Source organism: Schistocerca gregaria, chromosome 4 (assembly GCF_023897955.1).
Source record: "Schistocerca gregaria isolate iqSchGreg1 chromosome 4, iqSchGreg1.2, whole genome shotgun sequence".
In the NCBI taxonomy this organism is placed as follows: Eukaryota; Metazoa; Arthropoda; class Insecta; order Orthoptera; family Acrididae; genus Schistocerca; species Schistocerca gregaria.
Genome location: NC_064923.1, coordinates 617,545,173 through 617,564,652, shown reverse-complemented (window position 1 = coordinate 617,564,652; position 19,480 = coordinate 617,545,173).

The following is a 19,480-nucleotide window of genomic DNA, read 5'->3' as shown; positions in this document are numbered from 1 at the left end:
CCCCATTTTTATTACATATTCGTGTAGTACGTGAAGAAATATAAATGTTTTAGTTGGATCACTTTTTTCACTTTGTGATAGATGGCGCTGTAGAAGTCACAAACGTATAAGTACGTGGTATCACGTAACATTCCGCCAGTCGGACGGTATTTGCTTCGTGATACATTACCCGTGTTAAAATGGACCGCTTATCAATTGCGAAAAAGGTCGATATCGTGTTGATGTATGCCTATTGTGGTCAAAATGCCCAACGGTCGTGTGCTATGTATGCTGCTCGGTATCCTGGACGACATCATCCAAGTGTCCGGATCGTTCGCCGGATAGTTACGTTATTTAAGGAAACAGGAAGTGTTCAGCCACATGTGAAACGTCAGCCACGACCTACAACAAATGATGATGCCCAAGTAGGTGTTTTAGCTGCTGTCGCGACTAATCCGCACATCAGTAGCAGACAAATTGTGCGAGAATGGGAAATCTCAAAAACGTCGGTTTTGAGAATGCTACATCAACATCGATTACACCAGTACCATTTTTCTATGCAGCAGGAATTCCATGGCGACTACTTTGAACGTCATGTACAGTTCTGCCACCGGGCAAAAGAGAAATTACGGGACGATGACAGATTTTTTGTACGTGTTCTATTTAGCGACGAAGCAACATTCACCAACAGCGGTAACGTAAACAGGCATAATATGCGCTATTGGGCAATGGAAAATCCACGATGGCTGCGACAGGTGGAACATCAGCGACCTTGGTGGGTTAATGTATGGTGCAGAATTATGGGAGTAAGGATAATGGGCCCCCATTTTATCGATGGCAATCTAAATGGTCCAATGTATGCTGATTTCCTATGCAATGTTCTACTGATGTTACTACAAGATGTTACACTGCATGACAGAATGGCGATGTACTTCCAACATGATGGATGTCCGGCACATAGCTGGCGTGCGGTTGAAGGGGTTTTGAATAGCATAGTTCATGACAGGTGGATTGGTCGTTGAAGCAACATACCATGGCCCGCACGTCACCGGATCTGACGTATCCGGATATCTTTCTGTGGGGAAAGTTAAAAGATATTTGCTATCGTGATCCACCGACAACGCCTGACAACATGCGTCAGAGCATTGTCAATGCATGTGCGAAAGTTACGGAAGGCGAACTACTCGCTGTTGAGAGGAATGTCGTAACACGTATTGCCAAATGCATTGAGGTTGACGGCCATCACTTTGAGCATTTATTGCATTGATGTAGTATTTACAGGTAATCACGCTGTAACAACATGCGTTCTCAGAAATGATAAGTTCTCAAAGGTACATGTATCACATTGGAACAACCGAAATGAAACAATCAAACGTACCTACGTTCTGTATTTTAATTTTAAAAACCTACCTGTTACTAACTGTTCGTCTAAAATTGTGAGCCATATGTTTGTGACTATTACAGCGCCATCTATCACAAAGCGAAAAAAGTGGTCCAACTAAAACATTCATATTTCTTTACGTACTACACGAAGATGTAAAAAAAAAATGGGGTTCCTATTGTAAAAAAATGCAGTTGATATCTGTTTGACCTATGACAGCGCCATCAAGCTGGCCAACCATAGCGCCATCTGGTTTCTCCTACAAGCTATACAAGTTTCGTTCTTTGTTGTATTTTCGTATGATGCTTACTTCTTGAGATATTTGGCCCGCTCACAATCAATGGACCACCCTGTATATCCACTGAGTTAAAGGCGATGACTGATTGAGAAGTGTCACAAACAGTAGTAAATCGTTTGCTTATTGAGGTCATAAGAAATGTACACTAGCTTTTCACACCTCTAGTGTTACGCTATCCGCTAGAAATGATATCTATGATTTGGAATCAGGTCCTCCAATTCAGCCATATAACTGCGCTGGATCACAACCACAAGTGAATCATATTTCTGGCGCTCTCATATCGCGAACCGAGTCACCTTTCTCGAACGTATCTGCTACAGTAAAAATGCAACATGGTCTTTGTCAGTCCCTACACATATTGCAACTGCTTCCATTTCCACAGCTTTTCTCATGTGATCATTCCATTTTAAGTCGGAACTGAGTAGAAGTCGTCGAGAAACAGAGTGAACTGAGTTAGTGCGACAGGACCGTGTTTTGACCATTCGGCGGAAACGTGAGCATTGTGGATCGTCCCCAAACTACATACAAGTACTACAGACCCACGTCCATTCAAATCTATCAGCCCAACAATATATCATCGTTATTCTCTAAGGCACCCCCCCCCCCCCCCCCCCACTTCACAACAGAGAAAAATTAACAACTATAGAAGTTCAAATAACTTCATCCGATATAGAACTCATATAGGCGCCATTATTCGCACGATGACGCAAAGCTGCGTTGGGGGTCCAGCGCAGAGAGAGAGAGAGGGACAGAGAAAGAGATAGAGAGAGATTTCGCAATGCTTCCCACCATAGCACAGCGTGCAGCCCTGCAAGCATTCCTAATGGCACACTTCGTCCCTCACTGAATTTGCCTGTCAAACTGCTGCTGCTACTGTTCCCTGGGTGGAAAGAACCTATTAAATACACTCGTATTGATACACTACAGAGGTTAGTTAAAAGTTTCATCACCTCTAGGAGAATGATCGTATCCCACGTACTATAGTGTAAATCACAAGAAACGCCCCCTGTGGCCTCTGACATGGTATCGAGACAGATGCATTACACATACTGGATACATATCTAGCGGTGCGAGGGAGTTGCAAATACCTGTCACATACTGCGTTCCTTAGCCGAATTCAAAGTTCACCTATTTTATCACGAGGTTGCATCGTAGGCTACGTGTTGGTCTGATGAAACACATTCCTATATCTCCATATCGGTATTTGTCTGGAAAAAAAACCCACCTCATTCAGAGGTAATGTCGTAGCTAGAGTTACTTAGCAAAGGGAAGAGTATGTGAAGTCATGAGAATGGTAGCAATATTTCTATTTGCAGAGGCACTGCCGACAGCAGGGTGTATTTCCGATACTTAGTTCATTGTGGAAGGCCTTTCAATTGAGACCGCGATCGTCTCATTTAATTGTAAGTATTCTAACGGGGTCTTTTGAACAGCTGAGTAAAATGTTATTGCGTCCATTTGCTGTTAGGATGGGATGCATGGGTGGTAGTTCCGGGTAGTGCAGAATGTGGAACACGGGAAACTCCGTTTTACCATTCATTTATAAAGACGGTGCGACAATACATTACACTCATCTGGTAACCCGTCATCACTGTGTCGAGAGCGATACATGTTCGCAACTGGGCGTTCTCAGACAGCTCTTCGTAGCATGTGGCTATGTACAAGCCACGGCGCGCAACTCGGATTGCATTCCCGTCAGCAATCCGCGTGATAAGCGCACAGCGCGGCGACTCTGGCGCTGTCCGCTACGGCCGTACAATTCTGCCGTCACAGTATAATGATAAAAGATATGTGTGACAGGTTTTCTAGAATGAGTCCGTGTATGCATAGCCTGTGGTGGGAAAGATTCACGAATCCCGTTAACGACAGCAGCCGTCTGAATGAAGAGGCCTGTTGGGGTGTAGGAATATATCTGAGTATGTCAGGCGGCATTCGTCATCAAGTAGAAATTTGTGAAGATTGTGTATGGAGGTGCGTTTGCGCTGGACCGTCGTTATTCCTTCCCATGTAAATTGTTTGGTTGACTGCCTCGACACATTTCGCGCCTATTTAGTTGAGAGAAGATAGATTGTGGTGTATGCTTCTAGCATCTGGAAGACACATTTGCCTGTTCTTTAGACACTGGAAAGACCTTAGTTCCCTTGTAAATTATAGGAGTGATTTGGAGTCTGTTACATCCCCGACATCGGTATTCTAGAGTGGAAATATGAGGCTACCTCCATTTGTTTCTAGTTACTCAGTGGTTTACAGCACTCTGCACCTCGCTAAAGTTTTTGGTTTGTAGAGAAATAATTTCCAGCCTATATCGTGGAAATTATGTTGTGCTAGCGATCGGCAGGATGCTGCCTGGTGCTTCATATGGAGAAGCACTGCGAAAATGGTATACTATTATGGTGAAGATATGTGTGTTATTGTAGTGCTCGAGTCTGGAGATATGTGTAGACAGGCGAGCAAGCAAGGAAGCAGGTTCGGAGCAGCAACAGTAAATAATTGTGCCGATGGGAAACGAGTGTACGTTAGTACACGTTAGTGCAGGTTAGTGCTGGTTAGTGCAGGTTAGTGCACGTTTATGTACTTTAATGTATGTGACACTCTTCCCTTGAAATATATGACTTGGAGTTCGTTCTATCGTGTGTGTATTGTAGCTGAATATTCAAGCATCTCTCCTCAGTGGGAAAGCAGTGTAATTGAGTAAGAGTCTTTCCATATTTGACGATATGTATGCCATTTTGCGAGGTTTAATTGTTTGTGCAATATGGTAGTCAGTGTAAAGTACCCACTGCAATTCTCGTCTGCAGAAGGAAAAAACACGCACAGTGCTTTGATACCGGACGTATCAGTAATTCAATGGGTAAATTCGATAAGATCGAATAATCATGCTTGATTGATTCATATCCTTTGTGCTGGGTTCAAATGGCTCTGAGCAGTATGGGACTTAACATCTGCGGTCATCAGTCCCCTAGAACTTAGAACTACTTAAACCTAACTAACCTAAGGACATCACACACATCCATGCCCGAGGCAGGATTCGAACCTGCGACCGTAGCAGTCGCGCGGTTCCGGACTGCGCGTTGTGCTGGGATATAAGAGCCTCTACATAGCGTTGAGGACGTTTGCGTATGGTGAGAGCAGGAAGGGCATAACGTTCGGTGCGCTGGGACGAGTGAATTTGATGTTATTTTCGTAAACAGGTTCTGTTAGGGCAAGAATTTGCGAGCACGCAAGCTGAGACATGAAGAAAGAGAGTGTTAACTATTTCTGGGACAGTACAGAATTTCCGAGAGTCGGATTTGGCTGTTATTTTTTACAAATCCATGTGACGTAAGAATATGATTGAGAAAATTTTAGATGGCGAGTCGCGACGCGGACTTTTCGCGGGTACGCACGTCTGAACTCAGCTCGTATGATCTGTTAGGGGGAACTTTCACATGAGTCAGACGTCGCCTCGCGGCTGTGTGCGTCCCGGGGGCGCCTGCACCGGTGTATATGTGAACACGCATTTGGATAGGAATTTGTCAGAAATGAATTATGAAAGTGATGTTGCCGGCTTTCTGCACCTGAGCGGGGACCTGTGCGTGGTCAGACAGCTAACGACCGAGTCAATTCGCGGTCCTGTGGACAGGGTGTGGCGAAGGTTGCTTGCGTGCGTTGATTGCAAATTTTGCAATCATGTTTATAGGCTGTGATATGCGCTATTTGATCAGATTACGAGTACTTACCTGTGTACACGTGAAAAATGGTTCAAATGGCTCTGAGCACTATGGGACTTAACATGTAAGGTAATCAGTCGCATAGAACTTAGAACTACTTAAACGTAACTCACCTAAAGACATCACATACATCCACGCCCGAGGCAGGATTTGAACCTGCGACCTTTGCGGTCGCGCGGTTCAAGACTGAAGCGCCTAGAACCGCTCGGCCACCTCTGCCAGCTGTCTACACATCAGTGTTCTGTATTATTTAGGAGCAAGAAAATGGTTCAAATTGGCTGTGCGCACTAAGGGACTTTACTACTAAGGTCATCAGTCCTCTAGAACTTAGAACTACTTAAACCTAAGTAACCTAAGGACATCACACACATCCATGCCTCAAGCTGGATTGGAACCTGTGACTGTAGAGGTCGCGCAGTTCCAGACTGTAGCACCTAGAACTGCTTGGCCACTTTGGCTGGCATGTAGGAGCACTTTGCAGGTCTGTAATGAAATTATTTGGGAAAATTAGGAAATGTTTGCGAAGAGCAGGAGAGCTTCTGTTTTGTTTGGAAGTTAGGAGACCAGGTACTGGCAGAAGTAAAGCTGTAAGGACGGGGCGTGATTCTTGCTTGCGTAGCTCCGTTGGTAGAGCACTTGCCCGCGAAACGCAAAGGTCCCGAGTTCGAGTCTCGGTCATGCACACAGTTTTAATCTGCCAGGAAGTTTTCTCAAGTGACTTGTCAGGGGACTTCCAGAGGCGGGGGCTACAGATTCGGAGGCCAGATAGTGGGCGCTTGTTGCTACCTGCCACCGCGATCTCAGCTATGCCAGAGAGGAAGAAGCACTGTGGGGAATGCCTACGGTTCCTGTCGGAGAAGCACTGATACAATGAGGATGGTGGGCGCTGAGTCAGCTCCTGGAGCAGCCATCCTGACATCATCGGAACTCAGTGGGCCAGCGAAGGCCGGCACGACACAGCGTTGCATTGCACAGGCTGCTGGGGTGCTTCCTGAGCACTGCGGGGCCCTGTGATGCACACCAAGAGGGACAAGGGCACTGTAGCTAAAAAACAATAAATCACTTGGAATGTTCTCCTCGAGTTTTAATATGGCACCCCCTGGCATCACCGACTACATTTGGTCATCCTGATATATTCAGTGGCAGAAGTCGTCACTACATTTGGTGTCAGAATAACGGATGTCGTCTGTACAGTATGACATTCGAGCCCACTGTCTGCAATACGATCACAAGAAGTGGTGAGTTTTGACCAGTTTTCTTTTGAGTATTGGATGTTTTCTCGCCTTTTTGTGTTTTATGTGAATGGCTCCGGCAAGCAACATTGTAGATGTTTTGCATGGGCATAGTATTTTTTGCTGTCACAGTAAGTGTTAGTGTATTTGGGGCAGTAAGACTTATTACTTTTTTGTGGCATTTAATTACTTTTGTATGGGTTTGAGATGATGCTGTGTGTGATGATAAGGAGTTGTAGGAAGTCAGGTTGTTCTTGTACTTAAATGTTTTGTTTCGGGACTAACTGGGAACGAAAGCAACACAAAGGCAGAGTCAAGGACGCAAGGTGTGTTGGAATCAGATGCGGTGCAGAATTGACAGCAGACAACACACAGTTGAGAAATGAATGAACGTCTAGAAGTGGACGCGAAACCGCATCTGATCAGTCGTTGTTGCCTAGGGTGCAGGAGATAGAACCAGATGCTGCAAGTCTGATTATTCCGTTTTCTGGAAAGGCATCTGAGGATGTGCGTTCGTTTGTGGAGGACTTGGAAATTTCAGCTGTGATTAATGTTTGGTCTGGTGAACGGTTGTTACATGTAGCGAAGATTAGATTAACGGATGAAGCGAAAGCATATGTAAGGTGTTCTGAGGCCTTAAGGAAGGCAGATCAGTTTAAGCAGTTAAAGGAAGGGGTTTTACAAGGTAGAAGAAACAGAATAGCTCTCAGTTCATTAGAGAGAGGTTAAGTACAATGACGATGAGACGGGGGTAGACAGTAGAGAAATTTGCGGACAGGATAAGGGAAATTAATGATATACTTATGAGTTGGGTCATAGCAATGAAGCGAATAGTGTTCTGTTGCAGGAGGCTGAGCAAAGGCTACTTGATGTATTTTTGAGGAGGTTGCCGGTGCATATGTCATCGAAAGTGCGTGAAGGGACTCCTAAAGATTTGTATTAGTCCATTCAGCTGGCAATGCAATGTGAGGAAATAGACGTGGCAGGGGGGTTACGTGATAGTCAAACAGTGTTAACAGCAGGTATAAAATGTTATAAGCGTGGGCGTACGGGACATGTGCAGAGGCAATGCACCCAGTCACCGAGGAATAAAGGAAGAAGTGGAAATCAGCAGCGTGGAGGATGGAGAAGTGGAGACAGGAGAGGTGGACAATCGCTAAACGGCAGAGGGGGCCCAAGACCCACCTAACGGAGCTCTCGTTTAATTTAAATGCTAGGAATACGTATGCAGAGGTGGAATGTTCACCCTGGTTGGATCCATAGGAACTAAAAAGTTTAAGATCTTATGGGACACAGGAGCGCAAGTGTCAGTGGCTATTAGGAATATAATAGGACGAAGGAAGCTAGAACCTACCACATAATAGGTTGCGTGGAGTGGGAGATAAGGAGGTCACGCCTTTGGGGTCGGTGACAGTTGACTTTCGAATAGAGAAAGTCCGATGTAATGCATGCATGGAGGTAGTACCATGGGTAAGCGAGGGCTACGAAATGATCCTAGGAGTAGCTTTCTTGCATCAACATCATGCCAAAATTGACCTTGGACAACGAACTGTGGAACTTGGTGGAATGTTATTTCAGCTAGGGGAAACTGTTGTCAGTGCAGCGCTGTCGAGAGGGTAGTTCAACGTTATGAACAAACCAACTGAACCATGTACATTAGCATTAAGGCTTAATTTTGCATTAGTGTGTGTCAAGTGGCACCGGGAAGTCGCTTTGGGTAAGTGTGGAGTCGAATCAACCTGTGTGTACGGTGTGTGTTATTGAGCCATTTGAGGATAATTACGTTTTGGGTTCACTGGGTTGTTTTGTGAAATGCAGTGTTGTAGGCGTACAGGAGAGGATCGACGGGCTAGTAGTTCCCGTGAACGTGGATAATTTTAGCGCTGTAGACGCGAATTTGAGGAAAGGAGATTTAGAGGCGAATTTGTATGTGCCAGATGACGAAGACTGGTGTTGGAGAGGTAGCCGAAGCGATCAACCACTAACTGCCGATAGAACTGCACTGCGTGACAAAATTAAGCATTTGAAAGGACGAGAAAGAGAGCATATGGAAGAATTATTGTGTCAATTTAAGGATTTGTTCTTTCCACAAGGGTAGTTACCAGCGACTCCATTAGTTCAACATAGTATACCAACTGGGAATGAAGCACCTGTTTACCCTAAACCATACAGAATACCGAGGTATTTACAGCTGATTGTGAAGGATTTCATTGATCAGCAGCTGGCGGACGGTATTACAAAGGATAGTAATAGTTGATAGGGAGCGGGCATTGTCGTTGTGCCTAAAAAATCTAGGTATGGAACGTAGAAAGACAGGTTCTGTTGTGACTACCGATACCTCAATAATAAGACAGTAACGGACGCATACCCCATTTCACACATTTAGGAGAGTTTGAATCAGTTAGGACAGTGCCAGTACTTTTCTACGATGGATTTAGTAAGTGGTTATCATCAGTTAGAGGTGGCTCCAGATTATCGTCCAAAAACTGCTTTCTCTACACCACGAGGCCATTAGCAGTACATCAGAATGCCATTCGGTTTGAAAAACGCTCCGGCAACGTTTCAGAGGTTTCTAGACAATGTCTTGGGGGGTTTGAAACAACAGCAGTGTCTGGTCTATTTGCATGACATTATAGTGTTTTCAAGTAGTATGGAGCAACATAGACAGCGGTTAAGGGAAGTCTTTATGAGGTTAAGAGCAGCTCATTGGACGTTGAGCCTGAAGAAGTGTCATTTTACATTTGAAGAAGTAAAATATTTGTCTCATATTATCAGTAATGATGGAGTGCGAACAGATCCGAGATTGGTACAGGCTGTAAGGGATTTTCGTGAACCGAAAACAGTTAAGGAAGTGCTGCCATTCATCGGAATTTGCAATTTCTATCGAAAGTTCGTGACGGATTTTGCAGATTTAGCACAGCCGTTGACACGATTGTTACGGAAGGGTGTGAAATTTGAGTGGATAGAAGAGTGTCAGAAAGCGTTCGACAAACTGAAAGTTCGGTTCTTTTATTTCCAGACTTTGAAAAGGAGTTTATACTAGCATGCGATGCATTGAATCAAGCATTAGGGTGTGTTCTTAGTCAGGATATTGATGGGAAAGAACATCCCGTAGCCTATGCATCTAGGCAGTTGAATGGAGCAGAGAGGAATTATTCAACAACAGAGAGGGAGATGCTTAGCGTAATCTATGATATCACATATTTTAAATGTTATTTGTATGGGAGAAGATTTCGTGTAGCGACAGATCAGGCTGCATTGAAGTGGTTGTTGGGTTTGAAGGATCCGTCCACTAGACTCGCTTGATGGGCTGTGAGACTTAGTGAGTTCGACTATGAGTTGGTGCACAAGCCTGGAAAGAAGAACGGTAATGTGGATGCACTAAATAGGGAGGTGGCAAAAGTAGAAGTCATAGGTTATGACCTTGCAGTACGGCAAGAATTACAGGACGCGGACAACGATTGTAAATTGTATCAGACACAGCCACAGTTTAATGTGTACGACGGTCTTCTGTGCAGGGAAACGAAGTTAGGGCCAAGGGTACTAGTGCCAGCGAAGCTGATGGATGAGGTTTTAAGGGAAGCACATGATCACGTGTTATCTGGTCGTGGAGAGTGTAGAGCGACGAATAGGAGAGTGGGGGACAGGTATTGGTGGAGAGGTAGGAAGGTAGATGTGGATCAGTATGTCAAGAATTGTATACCATGTGCGCAGAGAGCAGATCTGAGTCGGAAACAGAGACAGCTACAACGATTGCCAGAAGCGACATACCCATTCTCTTTGCTGGGGATTGATGTCTTAGGACATTTTAGGCGAACACTGTTGGGGAACAGATTCGTTCTCACAATAATGGAGCATTTTTCGAGATTTGTGGAGACGGTGGCTATGCCCAATCAGCAGGCAGCAATGGTCGCGCAAGCGTTAGTAAACAGCTAGATTTTGAAGTTTGGTGTACCAGAGACAATAACTACTGTCCAACTGGCCATCTTCATGTCCGATTTAATGAAGGAACTGTGTAAATTGTAGAACGTAAAGAAGTTGAGGATGAGCGCGTTGCATCCACAGGCCAACGGAAGGGCAGAACGGGTACACAGAACAATCGGGAAGATGCTGAGTTGTTATGTGGATTCTCATCACCATCAGTGGGACGAGTATCTGAAGCATATTGTATGCGCATATAATGCAAAACTCCATACAAATATCGATTTGTCTCCATATGAGATAGTGTACGGGCGAAAAATGCCGTCACCGTTTGATTCTGTGAAGCTGCAGAAAGGAAGGACCAGCGAATCTGTATGACAATTCCCAAGGAAAATTCGGGATGTTTGGAAACGTGTACAAAAGGCGGATACAAAGGCTTTGGAAAGGCAGGAAGATGCAGTGAAGCGGAAATGAAGTTTACTGCAGTACAGAGTGTGGCAATGGGTAATGATGTTCAGCCCCTATACGCAAAAAGGGAAAACGAAGAAGCTCCTCACGAGGTATCAAGGGCCATACCAAGTTGTTGAAACCACATCCCCCATTAATGTTAAGCTTCAGCTGCCAACTAGAATCACAATAGTACACATTGGGCGATTACGGCCATTTACGAGTTGCCCATATGTGATTTCAGGTGTGTCACAGGAAGGAAAGAGGAAGAAAGAGAGGTGAAGAGAGGTGCTAAGCACAGAGAAAACCAGGAAGATAGAGTACAACACGAAGTACCGTATGCTTTGCGATATAGAAAGTAGTAGAGAATTTGCAGTTTTTTTGTTTTCTTGTTATGTGTCACTGGGTTTGAGTAGAGTAATTAGGCATTGTATTTTCATGTGTTGTATGCATTTTCGAATGTGGCCTGTTGCGGACAGCAGTCTTTTTGAAGAAGGAGGAAGGATGATGGTGATCCCTGTCCTCAGGTCACTGAAAAGGGAATTGTAGCGTCTGATGTATGTGGAATGTTGTTGGAGGAGAAATTAAATGCACTTCTGGAGATATAAATGCGTCGGAGTAAATTTTGCGGCAAAGCCGTAATAAATATGTGTTAAAAGATATTACAGTCATAGGATTTCCTGTTTAAATTTTTGATTATCGACAATCCTGGGTCCAGAAAGTCGTGTTTATTGCAGCAGTTCATATAATGTAATTTAAGGATGAAAGCAGTCACACAATTGGTGTCGAGTTTGAATCAAAAACAGTGAATGTTGGAGGAAAATGTGTGAAACTACAAATATGGGACATGTGCACAGTGCAGTTATTTTTAGCTTGGGGGAAAGTAATAGACTCTCCTAGGGACATTGTGGAGCCAAAATTGAATTTGTAACAGGTCGGGATGCATTGAATTTGATCTTGTTAAATCAGACTGTGGAGCCAGGTTTGTTGAGATCCATAAACCAGTACATTTTAGAGCAAGAGGGTTGCATATCAGCCGAACAGTTTGTTCAACATGTCGGTCAGTATAGGGAAAGACAACGGCAAATAACGATCATTTTGAGCACCTCTGTGCCAAGTGTCATCGCAGCCTTAACTTTGTTATGTGTTGATTACTTTCTGATCAGGTGGAGAGCTAATTCCAAGAGGGCACCAAGGGTAGTCCAAGTCTCAGTGGATTGGATACCGAGGGCGTGAGATGAGGACGCAAGGGATTAATCGAGCAGTGGTCGTCCAGTACGGAATTGTTACGTTCGGTTTTAAGTCTTGGTTTTAAGAGGACACTAGAGCACACTTAACTTTTCTAATAGTAAGTAAGTTTGTCATAAGGACTAATCCAAACAAGTTTAAGAATTAGTTGAAGGACGACATAGGCACCAGGCCTTTCTGAAGAGGGGAATAATGTATCGGCACCACCGTTTAGGATAGGGAAAGTTGATTTTGTGTGAGATTCTGAGCACAAGTTACAGCCAGGTGTGGGCCAAATTGCAGTGAGTTACACATACCAGCAGTTGGGAAGGCAAACAGAGGCAACAGGGGCTTAGAACTGCTGGAGAAGGCAAACACAGCAGTTTTCATGGCGCAAGTCAAAGGCAGAAGGGGACCAACCTAAGTGTTTTGCGTATGGGACTCAGAGCGGTGCGTTAGCAAAAGAGAGGCACACAGCCAAGTATAAATAGGTGCCATTTTCTAACGAGATTCACCCAAGTGGATCAGCTCTCCTGGGTGGCGGGCCATATCACACGACCAGGCTACACACAGCAACAGATGGGGCGCCAGCGTCCCAGTCCACGGTGGGTCGTCGGTTCGACCCTCTCAGGCCAACGAGGGGTCCACATCCAGCCAGCAGCGGGCCACTCTTAGGCTCGCTACTGCAGGCAGCCGCCTTGGCTCCTGACACATGCCAGGTACTTCATGAGGCGAGGGCCACAGATTCGGATGCCGAATAGCGGGCGCTTGTTGCCACTGCGATCTCAGGTACGCCAGCAAGAAAGAAGCATTGTGGGACCGGCCTACGGTTCCTGACGGAGCAGAGCTGAGACAACAACGATGGTGGCCGCTGAATCGGCTGCTGGAGCACCCATCCTGACATCATTGGAATTCAGCATGCCGGCCAAGGCCAGCACGACACAGCATTGCATTGCACAGGCCGCTGGGGTGCTTCCTCAGCATTGTGGGGCCCTGTGACGCAGACCAAGAGGTACGAGGTCACTGTAGCTAAAAAACAATACATCACAAGGCAAGTTCTCGCTGAGTTTTAATACGGCACCCCCTGGCATCACCCACTACATTTGGTGTCTTCCCGCTGCATTTCGTCATCCTGATACATTCGGTGGCAGAAATCGCCACTACAGTGCACCTCACGAAACAGACACGTTGAAAGCCAAAAATTTCACGCTGTCTTTTCGTAAGACCCCCTTGTCTGAGTTTATGATGATGTTACAGTCCCTAAGGCATTTGAACAGTAGTCAGAGGTGCGTTTTATGCTGGTCTTGGAACTGCAAGAACAGCAAAATATCGTCCATATAGCAGCAGAGTAAAACCGCAGAGAACATGATGAATAAACCTTTGTTATGTCTGCGCCACATTTCTTAAACCGAATGGTATGTGGTTGTATTCAAACAGATCTAATGGAGTAGTAATTGTTTTCTTTTACAGCCTTTAGAAGCTCTGGTATTCGTGACAATGCCTGTTTGCAATCTATGACGATAAAAATCTGTACTCAGGCGTTAGCGTTTGTTAAAACCTGCCACGTGAAGAACCAGATATTTATATGGCACTGCACAAGTATAAGCGCTCTGCAGCCGCCACATAAGCGCCATGTAGTCTTCTTCTTCAATGCCATGTGAATCGACGAAGCCCACTAGCTATTGGAGGATGCTACCACACCTTCTTGCATTTTCCTCTCATTGTCTCGCTTTGCCACCAAAAATATTGTGGGCGTTTGTCTTCTTAGTTTTCAGCGATTGGTGGGTACAGAGACGTCCGAGCGCTTTGCATCAAGTTTACATTGGAGATGGGACGCTGTTTCCAATATGACCTCCGGAAGATCTTACATGTTGTATTCAAAAGCAGAGTTCATCAGCAATGATTCGTCGTCTGATAGACGCTGAAGCCTTCCTCTGTGGAGGTCTTCAGATAACTGGAAATGCTGCAGAAAATAGCTCCTATAACAGACTCAGTGGTATCTGTCATCATGAAATTCCATTGAAACAACTTGTCCAAATCAAGGACCAATTCAAGACATTTTCGCTTTTCGTCTTACATGCGAATGTGGGAGTTGTTGGCAACCGCCAGCAACCATTTGCTAGGAGAGCCACCTTTTTCGAAGCAGCGTTATGGGGGCACACTAAAGTCAGACCCTGTGTCTACAAGAAACGTGGTTCGAGACAGTCTGTCAGTCACAGACAAACGTCTCGAAACCGTTCCTTCTGAACGTTTGAATCCAGTCTCCAGCACTCTGTCTCCTTGCGAAGAATGCCTCACTGCCTTCTCCATGTCAGATAATCTTAATTCTTCAAAGCTATGATCCTGGAAACCCACCATAAATGAGACTCAGTGGCGTTTAGCGCTTCTTGTTTTAGTTACTCCATGTTTTGTAATAATATTGGAACCCAGAACTCGTGCGAACTTGACCTCATAATTTCTGGAATAGCGATGAGCGTCTCTGAGTTGAGGCCCATTGCCTGCGTCGGCTTCCTTTGGGGCCTACAGAACACTAGCATGGTCGGTATTGTTAAGGAACTCTCAGCTCGATGAAGTGATTGTTGCCTCTGCTGCAGTAACAAACACTTGATTGTCTGATTCTACGACCAGTGAAGTAACAGCTGCTATGTTCGTGAAAATCGTCTCTGTCGTAATGTCAGGGGCTATATGTGGTGGCAATCCCATGGAAATCTTCTCACGTTGTTTGGACTCTGCTACTCACTCCTACTGCCATCTAGTGGCAGCTTCAAACTTGGCAGGTCAGACTCTCCAGTATACTCTGCTCCATGTCGGAATAATTTGCAGCCTATGAGCGGAAGTGGATCTCCCAGGTCCTTTGTGCGCGCAGTTAGGATTAGCCGTTGTAACGGCCGAGCAGGTAGCTGCGAGACCCCGTAGCGGACGGGCGCGTATGTCTTCCAACTGAGCCAGGAGCCACAGTTGGCACTCTGCCTGTGCAAGTTGAAAAGTTTAATGTAATAAATACTTATAACAGACAACTTGTTCCGTCTAGTTATTGCGAGTGGAAATCAGGGGAGGACACTTAGTCCTCTCGCACTATACATTCACACTTCAATGTGCCACCACGGGAGGAAGAGCCCGCGCGCACACACGTAGAGCATCAGCATGCACTCCGTGGGTCATAACAGAGCGTATGTCTCCTTGATTAATGACGCGGAAGAGGGTTAAGGCGGGACGAGGTCACTAAATCTCGGATGGCCACCTGCGCCCTTTAGAGACTGTCGGATGCATTCGGGTACTGCATTGTACGACAAACTGTTGGTGACACCAACACCAGCTGCGAAAATCCCATTTCTTCTCGCCTTCTTACTAGGTGTAAGATGACGGTGTTTCCGAAACGTTCCGAATTTACCTTGCTGCCTCGTAAAGCCGCTGTTGTGATGTGTAGTGCCTGCACCGCTAGCTGCCAGATGATAGGCTATTGCTTCATCTGCGTTGGAAGAAGTGCGCGGTCGTGGCCATTGCTTGCTGCCGTCCCATGGATGCCTGGTCTGGAGCCGGCTGCCCTATTGTCTCCATCCACAGTGGTGAAAACATTATACTGTAAGTTACTGGCAATAGCTTCTGCCTTATCAGTCACAACATTGAACAGTAAATCCGTGTGAGCCGCAAAAACCGTCCTAATAATGGATGGTAGACACTTCAGCCACACCAAGTATAAGAAATTTTCCATTAATAAGTCACTTCCCTCAAGAGACTAGAGTAATAGTAATAACAGTTTCGGCAATTTGTCTCCCGGCTACTTGTTACATATCAGTTGCTGAAACTGTACCTCCAGTGCGAGAGAAAAATGTTTGATTAGAACCACACACATATACACACTATACAGGGCGATCCATTGATCGTGACGGGGCCAAATATCTCACGAAATAAGCGTCAAACGAAAAAACTACAAAGAATGAATTCAGGCGATACAAGTTTAACGTTTTTGTATGTCTATAGCACTATAGCTCCGAAACGAATACATCGATTTCAATACACGTCTTTTATTCATTTGAGGCTATTTTAAATCAGAATTGTCGTGACGTACGTCTAACGAAAGTTTTCTCAGCCATTTAAAGGTAATTTCTACATAAAGTAAAGAGTTTTCCCTCATCAATACGCCACCTAACCAATATGTAGTAATTTGGTGTCATGTTACAATACAGATCTCATACACACATACTAAAATTCTGCCAGAACATACTTCTGTGTTTTATGGTTCACTGATAATCGCCATTTTTGTGACGTATTTAGAAACACCTGCGCTAATGCAATCTACATCTACGTGATTACTGTGGTATTAACAATAGAGTACGTAGCAGAGGGTTCAATGAACTACCTTCAAGCTCTCTCTCTACCGTTACACTCTGGAAAGGCACGCGGGGAAAACGAGCAATTAAATTTTTCTGTGCGAGCCCTGATTTCTCTTATTTTATCGTGGTGATCATTTCTCCCTATGTAGGTGGGTGGCAACAGAATGTTTTCGCAACCAGAAGAGAAAACTGGTGATTTAAATTTCATGAGAAGATCCCGTCGCAACGAAAAACGCCTTTTTTTTTTTTAATGATTGCCACTCCAATTCACGTATCATGTCAGTAACACTATCTCCCCTATTTCGCGATAATACAAACTGAGCTGCCCTTTTTTGTACTTTTTCTATGTCATCTGTCAGTCCCACCTGATGCAGATCCCACACCGCATAGCAATACTCCAGAATAGGGCGGTCAAGCGTGGTGTAAGCAGTCCCTTTAGTAGATCTGTTGCACATTCTAAGTGTTCTGCCAATGAATCGCAGTCTTAGGTTTGCTCTATCCACAATATTATCTATGTGATCGTTCCAATTTAGGTTATTTGTAATTGGAATCCCTAGGTATTTAGTTGAATTTACAGCCTTCAGATTAATGTGACTTATCGCGTATCGAAATTTAGCTGATTTCTTTTAGTACTCATGTGAATAACTTCACACTTTTCCTTATTCAGGTTCAATTGCCACTTATCTCACCATGCAGATATCTTATCTAAATCATTTTGCAAGTCGTTTTGATCATCTGATGACTTTACAAGACGGAAAATGACAGCATCATCTGCAAACAAACTAAGACGGCTACTCAGATTGTCTCCTATGTGGTTAATATAGATCAGGAACAATGGAGGGCCTGTAACACTTCCTTGGGGAACGCCGGATATTACTTCTGTTTTACTCGATCACTTCCCGTCTATTACTACGAACTGTGACCTTTCTGACAGGAAATCACGAATCCAATCGCTCAGCTGAGGCGATACTCCGTAGGCATGCAGTTTCATTATAAGACCGTTTTGTGGAACGGTGTCGAAAGCCTTCTGGAAATCTAAAAATATGGAATCAATTTGACATCCCCTGTCGACAGGACTTATTACTTCATGATTATAAAGAGTCAGTTTCATTTCAGAAGAACACAATTTTCTGAAACCGTGCTGATTATGTGTCAATAAATCGTTTTCTTCGAGGTACATCATAATGTTCGAACACAGTATATGCTCCAAAACCCTACTGCAAATAGACGTTGGTGATATAGGACTGTAATTCAGCGGATTACTCCTACTTGCATTTTTGGGTATTGGTGTGACTTGACCAATTTTTCAGTCTTTAGGTACGAATCTTTCTGTGAGCGAGTGGTTGTACATAATTGCTAAATATGGAGCTTTTTATCAACATACTCTGAGAGGAAACTGACTGGTTTACCATCTGGACCGGAGGCCTAGCCTTTAGTAAGTGATTTAAGCTGCTTCGTTACTCCCAGGATATCTACTTCTATTTTATCATCTTGGCAGTTGTTCTTGAGTGGAATTCAAGAATATTTACTTCGTCTTCTTTGGTAAAGGAGTTTCGGAAAACCGTGTTTAATAACTTTGCTTTAGTGGAACTGTCATCAGTGACTTCACCGTTGTTATCGTGCAGTGAAGGTATTGATGATGTCTTGCCACTGGTGTGCTTTATGTATGACCAGAATCTCTTTGGGTTTTCTACCAGATTTCGAGATAGAAATTCGTTGTGGAAATTATTAAAAGCATCTCGCATTTACGTAGGCGCCATATTTCGAACTTCTCTAATACTTTCCTAATCGTGGGGATTTTGCGTTCTTTTAAATTTGGCATGCTTTTTCCGTTGATTCTGCAACAACGGTCTGTCCCGTTTTGTGTGCCATGGGGGATGAGTACCATCACTCAGTAATTTATGTGGTATATATCTCTCAATTGCTGTCGTCACTATCTCTTAGAAAACATTCCACAACTTTTCTACACTTACATGATCAGATCTGAAGGAGTGAAGACCGTCTCTTGAAAAGGCGTTAAGAGCAGTTTTATCAGATTTTTTAAATAGATATACTTTGCGTTTCTTTTTCTGGTTGTGGGTTGTTACGGTATTCAGCCTAGCAGCAACTGCCTTGTGGTCGCTAATCCCTGTATTCGTCACAATACTCACTATTTGTCCAGGATTATTTGTTGCTAAAAGGTCAAGTACGATTTCGCAACCATTTACGCTTCGGTTGGCTCATGAACTAATAATCAAAATAATTCTCTGAGAAAGCATTCAGTACAATTTTGGATGACGTTTAATGCCTGCCGTGACTTTAAACGTATAATTTTTCCAGCATATCGAGGGTAGATTAAAGTCATCACCGACTATAATTGTATGAGCGGGGTACTTAATTGAAATGAGACTCAAGTTTTCTTAGAATTGTTCAGCAACTATATCTTCTGAGTCGGGGGGTCGGTAAAACGATCCAATTAATAGTTTAGTCCGATTGTCAGGTATAACCTCTACCCATACTATTTCACATGAACTACCTACTTCAATTTCGCTACAAGGCAAACTACCTCTTACAGCAATAAATACTCGACCATCTATCCTTTCTGAACACTGTTAGATCGTCTGAAAAAAAAAAATCAGCTGAACTTATTTCCGGCTTTCGCCAGCTCTCTGTACCTACAACTATTTGAGCTTCAGTGCTTTCTATTAGGGCTTGGGGCTCTGGTTCTTTCCCAAAACAGCCGAGACAATTCATAACTACAATACCAATCGTTTCTACAACTACCTTACTGTGCCTTACCTGCCCTCTTTTAGACGGACGTCCCTTCTGTGGTTCCCTGAGACCCTCTAACATACAAAACCTCCAGTCCCTTCCACACAGCTCCCGCTACCCGTGTAGGCGCCTCCTGTGTGTAGTGGACTCCTGACCTATTAAGCAGAACCCGGAATCCCACCACCGATGGCACAAGTCAA